This window comes from Bombus pyrosoma, linkage group LG9 (genome assembly GCF_014825855.1).
Source record: "Bombus pyrosoma isolate SC7728 linkage group LG9, ASM1482585v1, whole genome shotgun sequence".
NCBI classification, from domain to species: domain Eukaryota; kingdom Metazoa; phylum Arthropoda; class Insecta; order Hymenoptera; family Apidae; genus Bombus; species Bombus pyrosoma.
Window position 1 is genome coordinate 2552806 of NC_057778.1, and position 18829 is coordinate 2571634.

An 18829-nucleotide genomic window follows, 5' to 3' on the forward strand; every position below is an offset into this window, starting at 1 on the left:
TTCAGCCGTTCAATCTTGTTTCGTACTTTAAATAGTGCGTGAAATCGTTTAATCGATTATGTTTAAATTCACGAATATTAGCCGATAACGTCGGTGACGTTTCAGCCGATTGATTCCATCTCAAAAATTAGAACGTTGAATTTTTTCTAATCAATCTGTTTTGTTATGTTTAAACAGTAAATCGGCCACAAACTTTTATTTTGTCACATTACTGAATAAATATAGTCGTTGAGCATGTTAGAATTATGGAATTTTACGTTAAAGTGAATTGAACAGATTGAGAAGATGATTATATGGAAATAATATAAGAAAAAGCCAAATTCTCGATATTTAGGAAAATTTATATAATAAATCTACATACGCAACTTTTAAGAGAATAATGTTATTGTAAAGCAACATATTAACTAACTCATTTAATATCTTTTCATTCCACATAAAAGTTTATTAATTACCAATAGAATATGGATTTTTGCACGTTTATCAGATAACTTTGAAAATGTACAGAATGCACATAATATGTAAAATATCAAAACTAAAATACTTATTATAATTTAGTGAACGAAACAAATTTCTGCTCAGGTTTCATTTTTCTAACGGTACTCATAAAAATATAAATTTACTAATACCCGTATAGATATATTTAACCAAGTTATTGCTTTAAAATTGCTTTCCTTTTTAACCAAATTTTTGATATCCGTTCGATCATAAAATAAGGTTGTTGACTGAATGGAACGTCGTTAATAACGCGAGGAACGAGATTTCGGATAACTGAGTGACACGCGAATGACACGCGCAGGAATTACATTGCACCTATTACGGTATGCCGCCGCAGGGTGCACGTGTTAGTTTCACGTTGTTTCGCTATGCGATACATTGCATCAGTGTTCTTGATATTTTGGCAAGTTTCGTTAATACAAGCGTATGCGTACGCGATCGAATACGCAGGCCACGTGATTCTGTTTTCACAGAAAGGACCATCCATCGTGGTTTGCTTGAATCACAATACAAATAATAAGCTTTAGACGACGAGGAAAGTTTTACTAGCGAAAGAGGTGAGACGCCGGCCCTTGAGTTTCTCTGTGCACTGCCGAGTCAAAGGTCTCCGCCTTGAATAACGTCTAATTGGCCGCGCCGGGAATGCACTGTTCCAAATAGTAGTCTGACCCCTTGTGCCAATTCTACTTCCGTTCAAGCGGTCTGCTGTCGAAAATCAGCTGAAACTTTCCTATTCGTCGTCAATTATTCGTGCATCAGCTAAGTAACCGTAAAAATTAATCGTATTCTTCAATGAAAGATGCAACTTGCAGCTTCTTTACGATCTAGTTACTGTTTGCCACAATGAAACTAATTAGTAGAATATCAAAGTTTGCGATGTAGTTTCTTTTCCGAACAAAGTTCATCTATTGGGAAAATCAGTTTCAAAAGGTTTGTGATTATCTGTATAAATACTTTATTAGTTATTTCTTCTTTTAAAACAGTTCGATGATTCCAAACGTGTTGGTAATTTACTGAACTTTAAACGTGCTTTTTGATAAGCGCTTAGAAGACTAGGCTCACGGAATTAGAACTCCAAGGTTCTTTCTACAAACGTTAGGTTTGACCACTTATTTATTAAAATATTTGTCTCGATTTATTGTATAACCTACGCTATGCTCATACGAATAAATCTCTCATCCTTTGATATACATATTTTTCCAACGCCACTATATCGTTACATAAACAACATAATCGACTATCACCTTCGTAACATCTCTGCCACGTCGAACTTTCTCATCTTTATTACTCCACAAACGACCAAATCGATGTTTAAAATGTTCCATCACGTCTTCCACTTTTTTGTTAGCTTTCTATTACTTCGTACTACTTGCTCCTTCGTCTATATAAATATGTCAACTGTCCATTTCAAGCTGTAAAATAAGAGCAATATATTTTCACTTTAAACGATTTCTTCCACGTCTCGATTTTTTCTCGAAACTCGTTTGAAACGTTCCATCATCTATAGAATTTTACGTGGTCGATGCATTGTCTCTTGGCCGTTATCTCCTGTCGAGTGTGCCAGTGTATGTGTACGTACGTGTTGTCGCAAGATTCAGGTTCACAGACGATGACTACGCCCCGAAGACACTGTCGGAGCAGACAACCAGTCAGACAGCGGCGTAATAAATTGCTACCGTATTAATGACGCTCCCGCGCACCGACAGCCGAGGTTAGGTCATGACATCCTTTCGGCCTCTGTTAGCTCATGTGCACCGCTGTACCGTACCGCTGTCTTGCGGCCGCCTCTTCCCCAAGATTGACCACCAAGTGATTATCATCAGCTTGCTACGAAGCATATTGCTATCATTATCGCCTTAATATTCACCGTACGAAGCCATTTTCTGCTACAATGAATTTATTTTAGAGACTGTCTTACACCTTCACGAGTCATAAACGAGATGACACGTGGTGTTTAGCCGGTATTCACTTCCGTGACCGTGACGATCAATTTGATTTAAAGGGACTGAATAAACTGTGCATGGTGTAAACTATATATTAAGCACTTTGCAAGGGAACGAACCTTGATATTTAATGGACGAAGAATTCCTTGAAACTGAGATAACGTGTTTTCGTTTAAGAAGTAGGAAATGGCAGTAAAGTTATTGTTTTTTGTCACCCTTTCGATAGGTAAATTGAACTTTTACGAATTTCACAGGTTTCAACTTTTTAAGATTTCACAGATCTATTTCACTTTATTACGGATGACGATTCTGATTTAACTAAGATAGAGATTGCGTTTCGTTATTTTTAATAAATTTTGTGACAAGAATCGTTGAATACAGATTATGTTTAATAAAATAAATTGGCCGGAGAAAGATTGCAAAATAAATATTGTGTCAATTAACTGCCCTAATATATTTATACCTCAACTTGATTAAATAATTAAAAATTTTGATAAGAAATAGAAAATGACATTTTTACTTACACACCGTGAAAACTGTAAAATTCCCGTCTCGATTGTTCCTTTCTTGAAACATCCCGGTAAGAAGATTGGACTATGATTGAAAACACGGGTCGGATAACTCAAAGACGGATACACTGTATGAGGTTCGAATCAGGAAGAAAGATGATCGGATGGCAGCCTGGTGTGCTCTTGCGGCGGTCGGTTTCGAGTCGATAAAAGATCGAGAAGAATCATTTAATTCTTCGCGGAGGCTCGGCCTGGGCGTACGTGATTTGTGTTCAAAGCAAAGGCCGTTCGTCATTGCAGGCACCGTTACGTCCCACGGGCTCTCGTGGCTCGAAAAGTCAAAGTTAAATTTAACGAGCTTAACCGATAACTCTTGCTCCGATCTCTGGCTCTCATTGCCTCCCTGTGTGTACCGGTACGGCTCTCTTCTCGTAGGTATCACGTGGAAATAGATGCCAGCGGCGAAGGCCCGCATCGCATCGCGTGTATCAAGCCATATGCCGTGGAGATTCGAACAGTGATCCTGTGTGTCAGTCGGCATATCAAATCGGGGCTGCATGTGTTTCTATTCCCAGGCGACGTTGCGTCTGTCGCTTGGAGGCTCCGCGCGCATTTAGTTTACCGGTCGCATGTAAACTCAGTGAAACGAGACAGCAGATAACGCGAGAATAGAAGGCAGAGAGCAGCCGCACCAGACTACGAGAGAAACATAGATATAGTTATACAGAGTGTGCCAGTAATCACGATGCAATTTGCAAGAGGCTGATATTACGTGGAAAAATAAATCGAAAATATGAAATAACATTTTTTTTATACGTTTCTTCGTTCCTGATAAGATTTCATTTGAAAATTTTTCTTAATATATGTAAATATGTAATTCAATTAGTAGGAGCTTGTTCTACACGCGAAAACGAGGCAAACGCGTAGAACGAAAATTTTTCGTCTAAGGCCAGAATTTCGGAGAAAGTAGAGGTAGAACGTGTTAAAGACTGGCACGTATGTACTTGCCGAATGTTGAAATTTAATTTTCGCCAAAATAAAGAGCCTTATAGAAAAATTGTATTAGACATTCTCGGTTTATTTTAACGCGTAGAATAATTTTCTGTTGATTTCATTTTATTTAAACCTGACAAATTTTCTAGGTCGTTTATCTCGAAGACGAAGTGTCATACGAAAAAATCTTGCTTATATCTTCGACTTGTCCTTTCATAGACAATCGTCATTTTGTTGATCATATGGCGTTTACTCGGACACCCTATATATATAGAAATCTCTATAACTGCGTGGCGTCTCGCCGGTTGCGTTCTGAATCCCACATGTAGCTTCGTCCCCGTACGAACAATGATATTACGGTTATTTTTCAAAGGCTGTACTGCCACCACTGACCCGCTATTACTGCAGATGCAATTCATTACGCGGCACTGCGCTAAAGTGTATAGTATTACGGTATGATTGATCGCGCCGCGTGATCCGCGGAACTGCCACGTCCCATCTGTCACCAATAAATATCCAATTTCATGTTGCAATGATATATAAGACGCTTTAACGTGAAGTTTTTCCTCCTGGCTCGTAATAGGATCATTTATTAAGGAAATTGGTCGTGGGCGATGTTGGTCCGCCCGATCTTCTTTACAACCTTTTAGTACTCGTCACGTCTTTGCCTTGGCCGGATGACGATGAGTTACCAGCTAGACGTGCCTTCGCTTCGCGTGGCTCTGTAACACACAAGCCGCTAAGTTTTTCTTCTTCGGGGTAAGGAAGTTGGTTCGGTATTTCCCTCGTCGCGGTCTATAGATGACGACGAGGCTGGGTATAAAACCACACACAATTTTTCACGGCTTCAGTCGACGCAAAACGAGTGGATTCTTTCGAAGGCGTGGCGTATGTGGTGGCTCCACGCGAGCAACTTGTCGATATGTCACGTTTGCCTCGGAATAAAACTGCCTGGGAAAACTATTTTCGACTTTACCGTTTCACTAGGCTACTCAACTGGTATTCGATTCGCCGGAGGAACGTTACTCCTTTTGATCTTTAGCCTTATCCCCCGAACTATTGCGCGCAGCAGTCCTGTAATCTCCGTTTGCGGTTTCCTGTGCGCTGGGAACATTAGTTATCGCTTGTCGAAAGAAGAAATATCAGCTTAGAAGTTTAGAGGAATTCAAATTTAAAATGTTTGAAATGGTAAATAATTATTTTCTATTCATTTCGTATTGATTAACACGTTGACTGTCACAGTGATCGTTGGTGATGCATGTTTGTTATTCAATTTTTTTTTGAAAAATTGATGCAAGTTCATTCGCTTGTCATTTTTGGAATTCATAAAGGAGGACGATTAGTCTAGTAATTATTAGTTTAGTAGTTATTAGAAAGTAAATTGGGCAGTCAAAAAATTGTACACTCGTTACGCCAAATTTTACATATTTTTAGATATTTGGTTTTAATCATTTTAATTAGTTTACAGTTGCATCGACTACTATGATAGGTTATCAATGACTTGGTTGAAGTTAAAGGTTGAGTTTTACAATTGTGTAAAAAGATTGATTTATCTAAAACATTCTGACAGTCATAGTGTTTAATTAAAAACAATAATTTATTTTTTTTATAGAAAGTATGATCTATCAGAGTAGATGCACGGAATAATTACTTTTTCAGTAGAAGATTCTCACTTTCACTTCTCTATTTCACCATTGCCAAATTCAATTAATAAACGCAATTAACGATACGCACAAATATATGCGGGCATAGTGACAAAGAAGTTAAACGAAGCATAATCAGCATAACTGATAAACATTGCATCTTACGTGTATATTGTGCACATGGCTAAATATGTTTGTTTGACGCTCCATACGTGTAAACTAGTTGGACGACTTAATTCAAGTTCTTTCGATACTGTTACACATACTTCGTATCAAATACGCGCATGCAATCTTCGACTAATCTCGACTAATAACATGGGCGTTAACGAACCAGTCACGCAAACAGAAAGGAAAATATAATTACATTTTTCTCGAAAACATCTCCCCGAGGCGATTATATGTTTTCCACGTAACCCCGGGTGCTTTCCACGAAATTATAACGACGATAAAAGAACGTGTTAATTGCATTTGCTATTCTACCATAATATTTCGACGATTAGAAAATTCACGGACGTATATAAAGTTCAGATCTGGGAATTTGCTTTTTGCGATGATGAAACGAAACAGATGTTCGAGAGATCGATACTCAAAGAAAAGAACGTAGAACCGTAGATTTGTTTCGCTTTTATACCTCGTGTACTCGAACAAGTTGATGAAGAAGGCCAGCAAAAACTTCCAATCGTTGATCTTTGTTTGTTGCGTCCAGGCTCGAGTTTCCTGCGCTTCATGAACATTCTAACAATACCGTTCCGATGAATATCGAGAAATATGCAGGTAATTCTCAAGCGGAACATTAACCGGAGAACAGAAACTATAATCGTTATCCTTAGTCGAATAGTTTCAGCAAACCTGAATTCCAAATTACTTTTTGAAAGTCTTATTACGGAGAACTATTTCCATTGTATATTCTGTGTATATTGGAGTATCTATTTTAATTATTAATTGGTGTCCTTTGATAATTTTCGTAAGTTCTCATTGGCGATGCGTTTTAACTTTTAATCTTTAACTGGATTTATAGCGCTGGATTCGTTTAGGCATTTATTTAGGGATCCATTTAGGGATTTCGTCAATTTATTTAGAGCCCTTTTTCTAAAATCACTTTAGGGCATTCACTATTACAAGTAATAGGATGAAAACATTTTTCGCAGAAATAAATATTAAACAATTAAAAATATTAGAGAAGCGAGAATAGATATTAAAGAGTTGGAAAGAAATGGCCATGGACAATAATTTTCTCTCGCATCGTACTTGATCTCCGAGACTTCAATTAAATTTATATTAAGCACACCCGATAGATTTTAAATGATATCGTAAAATAACTAATACAAATAAGAAAGGGGAAAATGGATATAATAAGTACGAGTACCAACGAGCGCTCAATCGAACGTAACTAAAATCAATAACGTAATAACGAGGCGTAAAACTGTAATAATACTAAATACGAAACGTGAATAATAATAACAACGCATCAAGAAGATCGTTTCCAACATTTAAAATGCATTTCGCGTCGGTTGAAATAAAATGTGTCCCGCCATTTTTATCTGGTTCGTTTAAGAGGATATACATAGTCACAGTATAAAGCCGAGATTCGAAATAAGGATAGAAAAAAGCAAGAGCAGAGAGGAAAGAGAATGGTAGTTGTTAAATGAATAATACCGGAAGAATTGAAGTGTGTAAGAGTACGACGCACGATTCTATTGAGTATAATTCTTGGCGATTGCGTCATTAACTCTGCAAGTAGAGGAAGGAACTGGTAAGAAAAGGAAGAAAAACGGGGATGTACTGCGGATATTCCTTCGTAAAGAGCGAAATGTGCTACATAGTAAAACTGTTACAATGCACGGGATTATTTATCGACTGATACAAATGAACTGTATATTGTACATTTGGGAAACAGCGCAAGTATGACTAAAACGCGTGTTTTTCAAATCTGTTACGTTTTAAAAGTTGTTACGTTTGTCAGGATTATCGCCTCCGATCTCTATTTTCTACATTTCAACGATATTTCAATTTTTAACGAAATATTTGCAACTGTAGGATCGAAAGACATTTTAGTTTCGAGTTATATAACAGTTTGTAACGTAAATTTTTTGGTAAAAAATATAAAATAGTTTCTATTATATGAAAAAAAAAAAACGTGTCGAAAACGATTGGATGAAACGTACATATTGCGTTCGAGGATTATGCATAGGTATGCAGATGAAAATTGCGTGAAATGAAATATTCATGTTACAAGCGAAAATCCAGTTGAATTGTTACTATCATCTAGTAATTAGTGAAAGTTACTTACTCGCTGCAAGTTTATTAAAGTATCGCATGTATGTATCAGGAATGCGACTAAAATATTTCTTGAAAATTCTCCAGATATCTTGACTGTTTAAGAATTTAACATCTCGTTCGTCGTAATTTAATCGCTTATTTTTAGTTACTTATTCAGGCTATAACTGACATCTAAGAATTCGCCGTATAAATGATTCAAAACTGTTTGTCGGAAAGTGTGTTATCGTTTAAGTAGCACATATTTAACGATACATTACAACGTAACATAGTATTTGCGACTATACGTAGAAAATAAATATGAGCACAAAGTACTCAACGTAACGTCTAATTTCTTTATGTTATCTGGGTTTGATTTAAAACCAACCAGCTCCTCCATTTTCATATTTTTGATACAGCTTACTGGCATGAATTAATACTATAAATTCACATTCAGCAAGATTATAGCCCACTCCCATTTTCCTTCCAATAAGTCATATTATTCCTGTATATAGATTATACCCATCCGAGAATCGAAGGAACGTAGCAATATTATCTCGTGCTTTTCGACTGTGGAGCCTCTTAAACATCCACAGCGTGCACGCTTATTACGTTATATCTATGTGCAATAATATAGAATTATCTATTGATTTAGTGAATGAGGGGGTGAAGGGAAACTGGTAGAGGCCTGGGGGATGACAGTGGCGTTGGCGGCGGCGGGAGGGGCGTAGTTTAGAACTGGTATGCGCAGGAGAGCGCCGCCTTGAATGCGAGATTCAAAATTATCGCGACGATTCGGAACAGTTAGGTTCGTCTACCGGTCGAGAATGGCGCGCGAGAGAGAAGCGAAGAAAACGGAACTGCTTCACCCAGCAAATGTATGCGCACTCGCAGAGATAACGCGAACGCGAGGAGCCCCTCTCTTTCTCTTCGTTTCAGCAACCACACACACTCTTCCTTCACCTCTTTCCTTTTCGTTGGCATTAACGTGCTGATGCGGTCTCAAGCTTAGGTTAAGAGTAGAGGTTAACTCTAGTGTCCATCTTTCGCTCTACACGATGGATAATTCAGCGTAACTTAACCGTGTCTGCGAGCGGCAAAAGAAACGGAGACGGCGCTGTTAAATTGTTGCAGAATGACGACGGTCGGCTAGTTTATCTCACGTTTCCATTGTCTCCGCGGATGTCGGTGAAGGTTCTTGTTCCGGGAGATTTTGCCTACCGAAAAAGATCGAATCCGCGTTGTATCGTAGAGCAGCATTAGCGTCCGCCCATGCAAATTGTTTATTCATCCTGGGGAAACTAGCTGGCAATAGCGTTCTAGCTTGTCGGTTTACTTTTGCCACGTTATAAAGGCTTTTAAAACCTCTGCTAGGAAAGATAAACGCCAGTTAAAGGCGAATTTACAATGGCTCACTTTGGTTGTACAATGTCGTTTATTCAACAGAATTGAAACAATGAAATTGAAAGGCGAGTATTTACACGTTTAAATTTCACATTTCCTCGCGAGAGAACTCTCGAATATTTAGGTCGAATAAAAGTGACTTTACCTCGTTTCTCGATATGCTGATTTCTGTGTGTTTTAGTTCCGGTTTTTGTTTTACGAATTCTAATGTTTTTTTGGACAACTTGTTAAATAATGGAATTTGCTTTTATCTACATTTATATTATTCTCATTGCCATTTAGAAATGATTTTCTAGTAAGTCACATTCAAAAGCTTGAACCGAATTACATGTCGGTTTCAGAGATTATAGAATTTAAGTTTTCTTCCATCTTTAAGACATGTTTCCGTGTATAAAGCTAATTTAGTAACGACAATGCAAGTAAATTCCCTGAAATTAAAACCGGCAAACAACAATAGGTTCCAAAAGTATTTTAATCTTTCCTCTATATTCAAATCGTAGTTGGATTTTTACTTCAACAGCAACATAAATAACACGCATATCCAAGCCCAATAATTTTCTTCTTTATTCTATCTACGTTGCGGATAATGATAAACCCAAAATCGAAGAAAGTAATAAAACGCTATCTACATATTGTTACGTCATTCAAGATCCTCGTAATAAGCACTTTTCATACAGCTAGTAGTCGGAACAGAAATAAATCCTGACATCGGTGATGTTATCCACGGGTCGTTGGGGAATTATAATGATTGGCTTTGCCTACTTCGTGGTAGCTTGTCTCTATTGTCTTCTTGAATGTCAGAAAACATATAGGTTTACAGGGCTTCAGTTTCGTGAAGATAACGATCGATGTTAAACTATGACAATAGAATCGAAGCCTGCAGGGGTTTATTGAAATTATTGCATTGGAATAAAAATTTTATTACGATTGTATCGATCGTGGTCGATAAGGCCAAGTCAGAAATACTGAAATGGCATAGTTGATTCGAAACTTTCAGCCATTCGTTAGCATCTAAGTTCTTCCTACATGGCGTCCTAGCTCCATGGGAAAAAATTGTTCGACCCTTCGTGATACTCCATCATGGGTGGTCTACCGATTCCGATAGCGATCTCCTTTAACGGTAATCTATACTTCAAGAAGCTGCATTACTAGCGGGAAGATAGTTATCTCATTCGATGAATATTGTCAATGATCTCAATATATCAATTGAGAACAGTTTTCTTCATTTCCACAATTCCGTACATGATTATAAAGCGTAGGTGTAATGATCATTTTTTTTAATTCGCTTAGTCAATTCAATAAAAATATACGTATTATACACACATGTATGTAAATCACCAAATTAATTTGTAATACTAATTGTACGAGTACTAGAGAATCTAATCTACTATCTAGAATCTATTAGAATCTAATCTGATCTAATAATTGATTACTAGAGAATCTAATCTAATCAATTATTAGATTACCATAAGGATTGAACATAAATCATATCTTGTTTCTTGCATTTTTGTCTCAATATCTAAAATCTTTTCTTCTTTAACCAGTCGCGTCAGTTATACGATATATCCATTTGTTTCGCAGCTTGAAGATAAACGTAAATTTATCTGAAAGTGTCTGTTTTATGCGATTGGTAGCGAATGTATTATTACAACACGTATTCCGTTCTCTTCAAACATTTGTATTTAGTTATACAAAGAAAATTGTTTCCGCTGTAACAACGGTAAAAACGTCGGAAGACTAACTGTATGCGATAGAGAAACTCTCTTTTCTGACTTACAGAAGAATTGCTAAAACACATCTCCCCTTTTGGCAGGAAAGATGAATTAGTGTACTAATGAAAGTAAAAGCTTAGGAAGAGGGAGAGATAGTAGAAAAAATAAATGGTTTGAGCAAGGGGAGAATGCTATTAAAAACCAATTGTCGATCAATGCCTCATCAGTAGCTAGTAAGCAATAGATAAATGAAGATTTTGTATGATATATGATGTCCCTATTCGCTAAAAGTGTTTTTAATCCACATCTCAATGTTCAATGTACAGTTGTATCATTGTTGCGCACGTGTTATTCAAGTTATTTTCCAATCGTTTTCATTACCTTTCTTTATCTTACCGTTTTCTTGCTCGTTTCATCGTGATTTACCTTGCCAATCTGTCTACTTTCTTCGTTCTTGTTATCTATCGTTTTATCTCGCCCGTTTTCACAGTTGACTCGGTATAAAAGTCAATATTTGTCCTCAGATCCTTTTGGTGGTCACGATGTTCTCTGATTTCCCTCATAAAAATTGCTCGGACTGACCTCTTTGAAAAACACACGCAAATCCTGGGCGCAGCTGCGGCCGCAAGCCTCTCCATTTGACACAAGCGTCAATACTGAAACATTAATGCTTGCACGGCACACGATACGACTCTGTGATGACTACTTGAAAAAGCAGATCCTCTGCTAGACGTTTTCATTAAATTTCCTTCCAAAGAGAATACATATCGACGTATGATAAAATTAAATAATGATGGAAAAGGTCACTTTTCATCTCTGCTTTCTTGCACGGAGCTTCGAATACGCTTTATACATAAATAAGACGTTTCTAATTCATTTTGGAATCTTATGATTTCTAAAATTAAGAAAAGACTATCGTACGAAATCTCTGCCTCTAAAAGTTCTATATATTTTTAAATTGCTGTCTATCCGTATCTTGGTGTTTACGCAAAAATACACAAAATGTGCACACGATGCTCAAATATATATTAAATATTCAAATTATGGTATTTGTTATAGCATTCAGTAAGTGAAACAAATTTCTGTATAGCTTCCATTTCTTTAGACGTAAAAATATAGAAATACATATACAAATGTAAAGCTATAAAGATCTAAAAAAGTAAGAGCGTAGAAAATTGTAAAGAATTCGCAGTCCATTAATGAGAAGAGAAACAGTGGGCAATAAAGTGGAACTATAGAGCTGAAAGTGTCGATCGAAACGTGCAGATGAAATAAGTATAGAGGGATACCGTTAGACGAAACCATGGCCTATCTCTTGACGTTTTCTATCATAAATTAGAATATCTCTCTGATCGACCACGAAGGACAGTATTTTCCAATAGGAAGCTGTCCAACCCCTTGAATCATTTGTTACATCGAAAATATAATTCTATGTAGCAAAAAGCGATGGACAACAAAGCAACGGAGGGCAGCAGAAGAGATACTAATCGAAATGTCGTACAAACGGAATGGAACCGATTTACTGTTATTCGAAGACCAGACGTGGTTCTATTTCACATGTCAGAATAAGGTTATATCGGTTTATCTAGACCTCGACATTCTTTGATAAGACCCGCATTAAATCTCGCTCGTGGATTCGTTCGCTCTCTATTCCAAGCTCCTAATACCTTCTTACTAGACTTTGCGCAGGATTCGCGGACTCAAAGCGAGGGAGCTCACGAGAGATCATGATAATTATTACGTTCGAGTTAACTGTGCTCTCCCTCTCTTCGATTGATTACTTTCTTCGATAGCTCGATAAACCTCTAATCATAACTGAACTGGAATTCGCACTCGTCAAATACAATTGGTACGTTGTAGTTGTTATTAGAGAATATCGTATTAAATTAGCTAAGTATATATTGCTTAATTAAGTGTAACATTTTCTGTCGTCTGTATGTGTGTTGATTTTTCGAAATTGTTATTGTTATTTAAATGTAAAATATCTAAATTAGTAATTACGAATAAGTTAATACGAAATAAACAGTTGTTAAATTTATGATGTCTAAGTCTACCATAATAGAAATTGTAGAAATACAGCTAGAAATAGAATCTAGATAAAAATGTATTATCTTGTACATTTTTATATTCTTATAATCATTATAACACGTTTATTTCTCTTTATAACTGTATAGAAAATAAAATACGTTTCTTTCAACAAGGCAATCAAAATAATATAAGACAATTTATATATGTATATGTATACAATTGTTTAGATCCAGCCTTTTCTAGACCTAAACAGTTATAGTCATTTATATGTACAACTGTTTATTTCATCATCACGCAATTACATAATGTTATTACATATATCAGTTATCAAGGACTTTTACTTTATTCTATACAAACGTGCAGAGAATAAATATGACGTGAAGATCTATTCGCGGAATTACATTACCCGGTCATCTTTTTTAATGCTTTTTAAGCCTGGGAACTTGCTTCTGAACGTTCTTGTATATATGTAACAGTCTATTAGAACGTACAACGAGAACAGAGAGATGCTGTCTAAGATGGTCGATTTATACTCTTGTGCTCAGAGTCTCGAGTAACGGACTGCAAAAGATAATTATTTTGGTGCCAAGGGTTCATCGTATATAATTGAGAACGTGGGTAAACACTTAAGTGACTTTACTTCAATTTTCCTCGTATATTCTTGCGGTGTACCTCATCATGTGCGCGGCGATCATGTGCCGTTTGACGACGATCATGATTCCGTTGATATCCGCTATTTCGAATTCACTTACATGAACCGGCAAAAATCGCAATACCAGCGGTATAATTTGAGGAACTAACACGGAAGTATAAATTCTGGTCCATCATTCGACTCGACACGGTATGGACTTTTTCTTTCGATAAAAACTGTTCTGAAGATTCCAAAATTATGGTTCCAGTAAATGTAGACTATATATACTTCAGTGTATGACTAGACGGAATCTTGAGATTCTTTTTGTTCCAGAGAATTTATTCTGGAATTTTATAAGTTCCTCTTTTATGCACTAAACTTGCGTTCTATGCTACATGAAATGAAGTTATTTCACAGGAAATAAGTGAAACAATGATGATATTAATGAATAGGTATCATTGATCATATACATGAGATTTTCTAAGCGTGTATTTATTAAAGCTGGCAATAGGGCGATTACGTAGTCATTTAACTGCGTTTATTTCACATGGACACTTTTGCTCGTGCAAATGTCGGAATAATGACTAAAATGACTGCGTCACGGAAATGATAATAAAGGGAATTAATCTTTGTCATAGGAACGACCATGGTTTTCCGATGTCCTCGCTGTGTTATACTATTGCCGTAAAAGCCGGTTTAATGGTAGTTAAATCGTGATCTAGTGTGATGATATTATACTTCGGTAAATGTTTACCTCAAAAATGAAATTCGACAATAATATTAACGAACGCAGTTTAATTGTAAATTCAAAATTTGTATGCATAATTTCATGAATTTTATTCGATTGCAAAAAAAGACAATTAACTATATAACAATAGAATAATGCCATTTCACAGCATTATATTTTTTCTTCCAAGTGTTATTGTTTCTCAGAGAACGTTTAATAGACATCAGAAGATCATGTTATACAATTAATCAATTATTATATATTACATATATACGTTATCAATTACGTATCTCTCGTCTCAATAATATTTCTCAGACTTATTCCTCGTGTAAACACGAAGAAAATAACAGTTTTAGTAGGGGTGAATAAATATTTGTATTCGTTGTTTTCTCTAACAAATTTGACCTATTTATTATCTAAGTCGATCTTTTCTGCAGTTTACGAATAACAAAACAATTCGCATTTAATACGATACTCTAATACACGTATTGTACGTTCAGAAAAGGCCAATTGTTCAGGTTTCGTGCCATAACTTGATCAAAACGATCGACTCATTGTTCACGAAGAGGACCATATAGCTACTCGTAATTGCTATTGGCCCCGTTGTGTACATTCAGGTCGGGTCATAGGCGACGACAACACAAGGAGCAAGAGGTGAACGAGGAGGGTTGGCGGGGGGGGGGGGGGTTGCCGTAGGAGTGTGACCACGTATAGATACGACACAACGGTATAGATACGAGGTAACGGGAGGAAATTAGAGGTTGGACAGTGATCTCCGGGTCAGTACCATGCGACACTCCTGAGAGACCTCTACTCTCCTCTATGATATCGCTCGATTCTAATTAGCCGAACAGTATCGACATCGCATTAAGGAAATTAAAACTTTCGACAACACTCTAATCAAGATCGGTACACGCATATAATTCTTGTTTATCCAGTTAGTCCGGTTTACTTAGCTAGAGAAATTTCTCTTACTGGCCCACGCCTTTATCGATTCAGTTATACTTCATGAATATCATCCATATATATTAAGATTATTCCTTGCGCGCTCAAGGAGCATTGGTTTGCATTTTCCGTATAAATAATCCTGATAATCTGGCTCCTCCTACTCGTAGGAACTAATCTCTACCAGCGAACTTGTTTATCGATTTGATAGCCTCGTAAACCAAGCGGCAAAGTTTCTCGTGGGACCAAACGTAACTACCAGGGTACCGTGGACGGTTCCAATCTGGCGTGTACCGTTAAACCCGACGACGTTTGCCGAGTCAAGTCAGTTCGGTGCATACCGTGCGCTGCTATGCGCAAAAACGACAGGCGAGCTCCTTTCGCAGGTAGACCGGTTGCCTCGCGGCCTCGGATTCGTGACAAGAAAGTGGGACGCGTGAAATATGCGTCTGGTTAAAGCAGGCGCCAAAATAACACATAATACCTCGAAGCTTACATCCTAACCGGAAGGGGAGCTTGAACGTCGTAGTAAATAGCAGCGACGGAGGTATGCGCACACGTAACTGGCTAGTTCGAATAAATAACGCTATCTCCATATACGCTCTCCCATGTATGCATTTCGTGACAAATTTATCCTAACGAATATAGAGGCAGGGCGACGAAAGGGAACTAAGAAATATCGCGTTATCTAACGATCAACGGAAATCCAAGACGGCGTGCAAATGGCTGCGCAAAGAACGATCTCGATAAATGTCGTTACCATCTAGTTCTATTGCCCGATTTATCGTCCCGCTGATTCAAACCCGCCACACTAAGATCGCCCGTATACGATAGAGAACATTATTAAATCAGCTGTATAATTATTTGTCACCCTGATAACGCCCGTCAGATAAATCCGGTTGGATACGTTTTCCACCGTGTTCCATACACAGCCTCCGACAACCTACGATTCATTTTCTAGTTTGGCCGAACCTCAACGTACGCGTAACAAACCCGATTTCATCGGTTGGATCGAAAAGGTCCTCGACCTTCATGACCTATACCCCATCGTAGTTACAGCACGATACCTCCCACGCTCGGCATCAGAGAGCTTTCATCATCATCAAATATATCTGTCTCGTAAATTGCACGGTTGCGCAATAAATTTCATAGGACTTTTTCGACAACAAACATTACGAAAGCCTGCTCAATCTATCTATTCGACAGACTCGAATACCGAAGTAATAACCGGCCCACTGTGATGTCTATTTAATTTACGATTTAAACGTTAATAACCCCGAATCGTTCGTTTGATATTTCCAATATCTTTTTTTGGAAAAAGCTTGGTTTCGTGCGCGATATTCGTTTCAAACGTAACCTTTTGAAGTACGAGGTCACCGTGACATCGTTAGTTTCCTCTGGACCTTAACAGTTACGCCAGGTATTTCATTAAGTACAGTAAAAAGAATTTCTTTAAGCGGATATGTGTAATTACACGTGTACACGTGTACACGATTGATTTATAGTAGATAATTATTTTCATAATTATCAACACTGAGGTAACTGCGATGTTTCTTATGAAACTTGATCATACATGATTGTATATCTCCAGCTATTTTTGAGGAATCAGTTTATCCGCCATTCTATTCCTAGATTTGCTTTCAAAATCTGTGAATTCATTTATATTCTCCACTTAACACATGACGTTCATAAGTAGGATGTGGCACTATTCAGACCTACATTTCGTAACTCAATGGAAAAGTAATAAACACTAAAATACAACATTCATGTCAGCAGCATTACCTAAATAATTGAATCGTCGTACCATATGAGTCATTAGTAGTAATTCTGCTGCAACACAAATAACAGTAAATTACAAATCTCTATGCTGTTACTATGCATACTTGTTAAATTGGAGACAGCACTTTAGATAACTTTAAGCAATTTCTTCGCGTCTATAATGAGCCACACAACCAGGAAAACGGAAATCATCATGATGAACAGAGTTCGCCAAGAAGAAGTCAATAAACCAACAATAGCGAACATTCAATTTGTCAAATTCAAAAGTGGGACTCCCAAAAGGCAAGAAGCCGGAAGAAGCACGCAAAAGAGTATCAGATATATTCTCAAAGAGAATTTCCTATCTCTGCTCGTCGCTTTTACAGCTACCAAAGCAATTATAATAAACCACATCAACGTTCCGTCATTAGAGTGCAAAGGTATTTTACATATATATGGTTATTGGCGAGCCGCAAGTGCAACGGGCTCGTTAACCTACTCGATAACGCTCACTAGCCTAAATGTCTAACTTTGGTTTGTCCCGTCTGACGAACTCTCGAGATCCCCTGGCTGAAATTGCTTCTCGCAAAGACCGTTACAGAAAGCGCGTACGCGTTGGCATACGAGCGAAACCACACGAGCCCACCTGTGCACTGGCCAAGTCAGCTTACAAGCACGTGGATCGTCACGGCGCCGTACAGTGGCTCGCGAAAGTATTTCGACACTTATCATAAACAAACTATATGTCCATATTACGTTCGACATCTACAAAATGTTGACATTTCATTAAAACTTTAACATTAATTTCATTAACACTGTAACGCTATAACTGTGACAAGGCTATCATGACTGCTTTGGTAATTCACGTATATAGAAATTACAAGATATTTGTTAAAAACATATATTTAGAAAAATTAGTACACAACAGGAACAGCTATCTTAAGCATATAATAAGTGTCAAAGATCATTCCGAATATTAAGGATATTTACTGCATATTACTTTCAAATTTTAAAACACACGATACACCTATTCATAAAATGCATCTACAAGTGTTCGAATACTTTCTTCACCAACTGTATTTCCATTCTGCGTTTCGTTTAAGTGTAACGAAGTGATCTCTATTGGCGTTAACCAGCTCCCACCCTCGCTTCCTCTTTTCCGCATGTACACGCGTGCGTGTCCATCGCGTACAACGATGGCTCTCTATCTCTCTCTCTTCTTGTCGCGCTCTTGTCCCTTTCCCCTGGCCTCTTTATTGTTCCAGGTACACGCTACTCAGCTGGCAATTTATGTAGGCTACTTATGCAACGGCTCGAGCTGGTTACCGGCTAGGTCAACGAATACGGGCATTGCTTGCACGCGGCAATCGCATACCAAGCCTGACCGCAACCTATATACTGCCCTCTCGGCGACTAATTAATATTTTTACAACCGGCTCGCCGTGACGCTACCGATCGATAAATCCTTCTCGATAAAGATCCGAGTTACAGGGATAAGGGGATACTTACTCGGGAGTTATTTCGACTCGATCGTTCGATCTGCGAGCGACAATGCAACTGATTACTCTTCCGTTTAGTAAGTTAAGCAGCTGGACGAGGCGAAACCGTTGTTATCGATGCCAGAGTGTGGACTCTGGTGTTTCCGTGAGAGAGTCGGGTCACGGGTAGAATTCTTGAAGTTTATGACATTTGTCCGATTAAATATACATTAAAATTGATCGCAACGTCAATCGGAATCAATGCATATTTGTTACCTTTCCACTGATTCCCAGAATTTATGTCTGG

The 18829-nt window shown here is 37.6% G+C and overlaps 2 protein-coding genes and 1 long non-coding RNA gene across 6 annotated transcripts in view; 1 reads left to right on the forward strand and 2 right to left on the reverse strand.

The window, feature by feature from the left end:
• Nucleotides 1-18829, reverse strand: part of LOC122570831 (autophagy-related protein 16-1) — a 606503-nt gene that overhangs the window by 120816 nt on the left and 466858 nt on the right. The gene's annotated exons all lie outside the window — the stretch shown is intronic.
• Nucleotides 1-18829, forward strand: part of LOC122570830 — a 246655-nt gene that overhangs the window by 37850 nt on the left and 189976 nt on the right. Inside the window, exon 1 of one of the 2 annotated variants that reach the window (XM_043733700.1) lies at nt 5003-5128. The exons of the other annotated variant lie outside the window; for it this stretch is intronic. The gene's annotated coding sequence lies outside the window, so the exon portion shown is untranslated. Of the gene's footprint in view, nt 1-5002; nt 5129-18829 lie in introns of those variants that run through there. 2 annotated transcript variants of the gene reach the window in all.
• On the reverse strand, nt 1427-5015 carry LOC122570840. 2 transcript variants are annotated; one of them, XR_006317905.1, is made up of 4 exons: nt 4774-5015; nt 4074-4662; nt 2963-3643; nt 1427-2322 (listed from the first exon to the last, which is right to left on the reverse strand). It is a non-coding gene; the product is annotated as an uncharacterized LOC122570840 (long non-coding RNA). The 2 variants fall into 2 exon arrangements; XR_006317904.1 differs by having other exon boundaries at nt 4074-5005.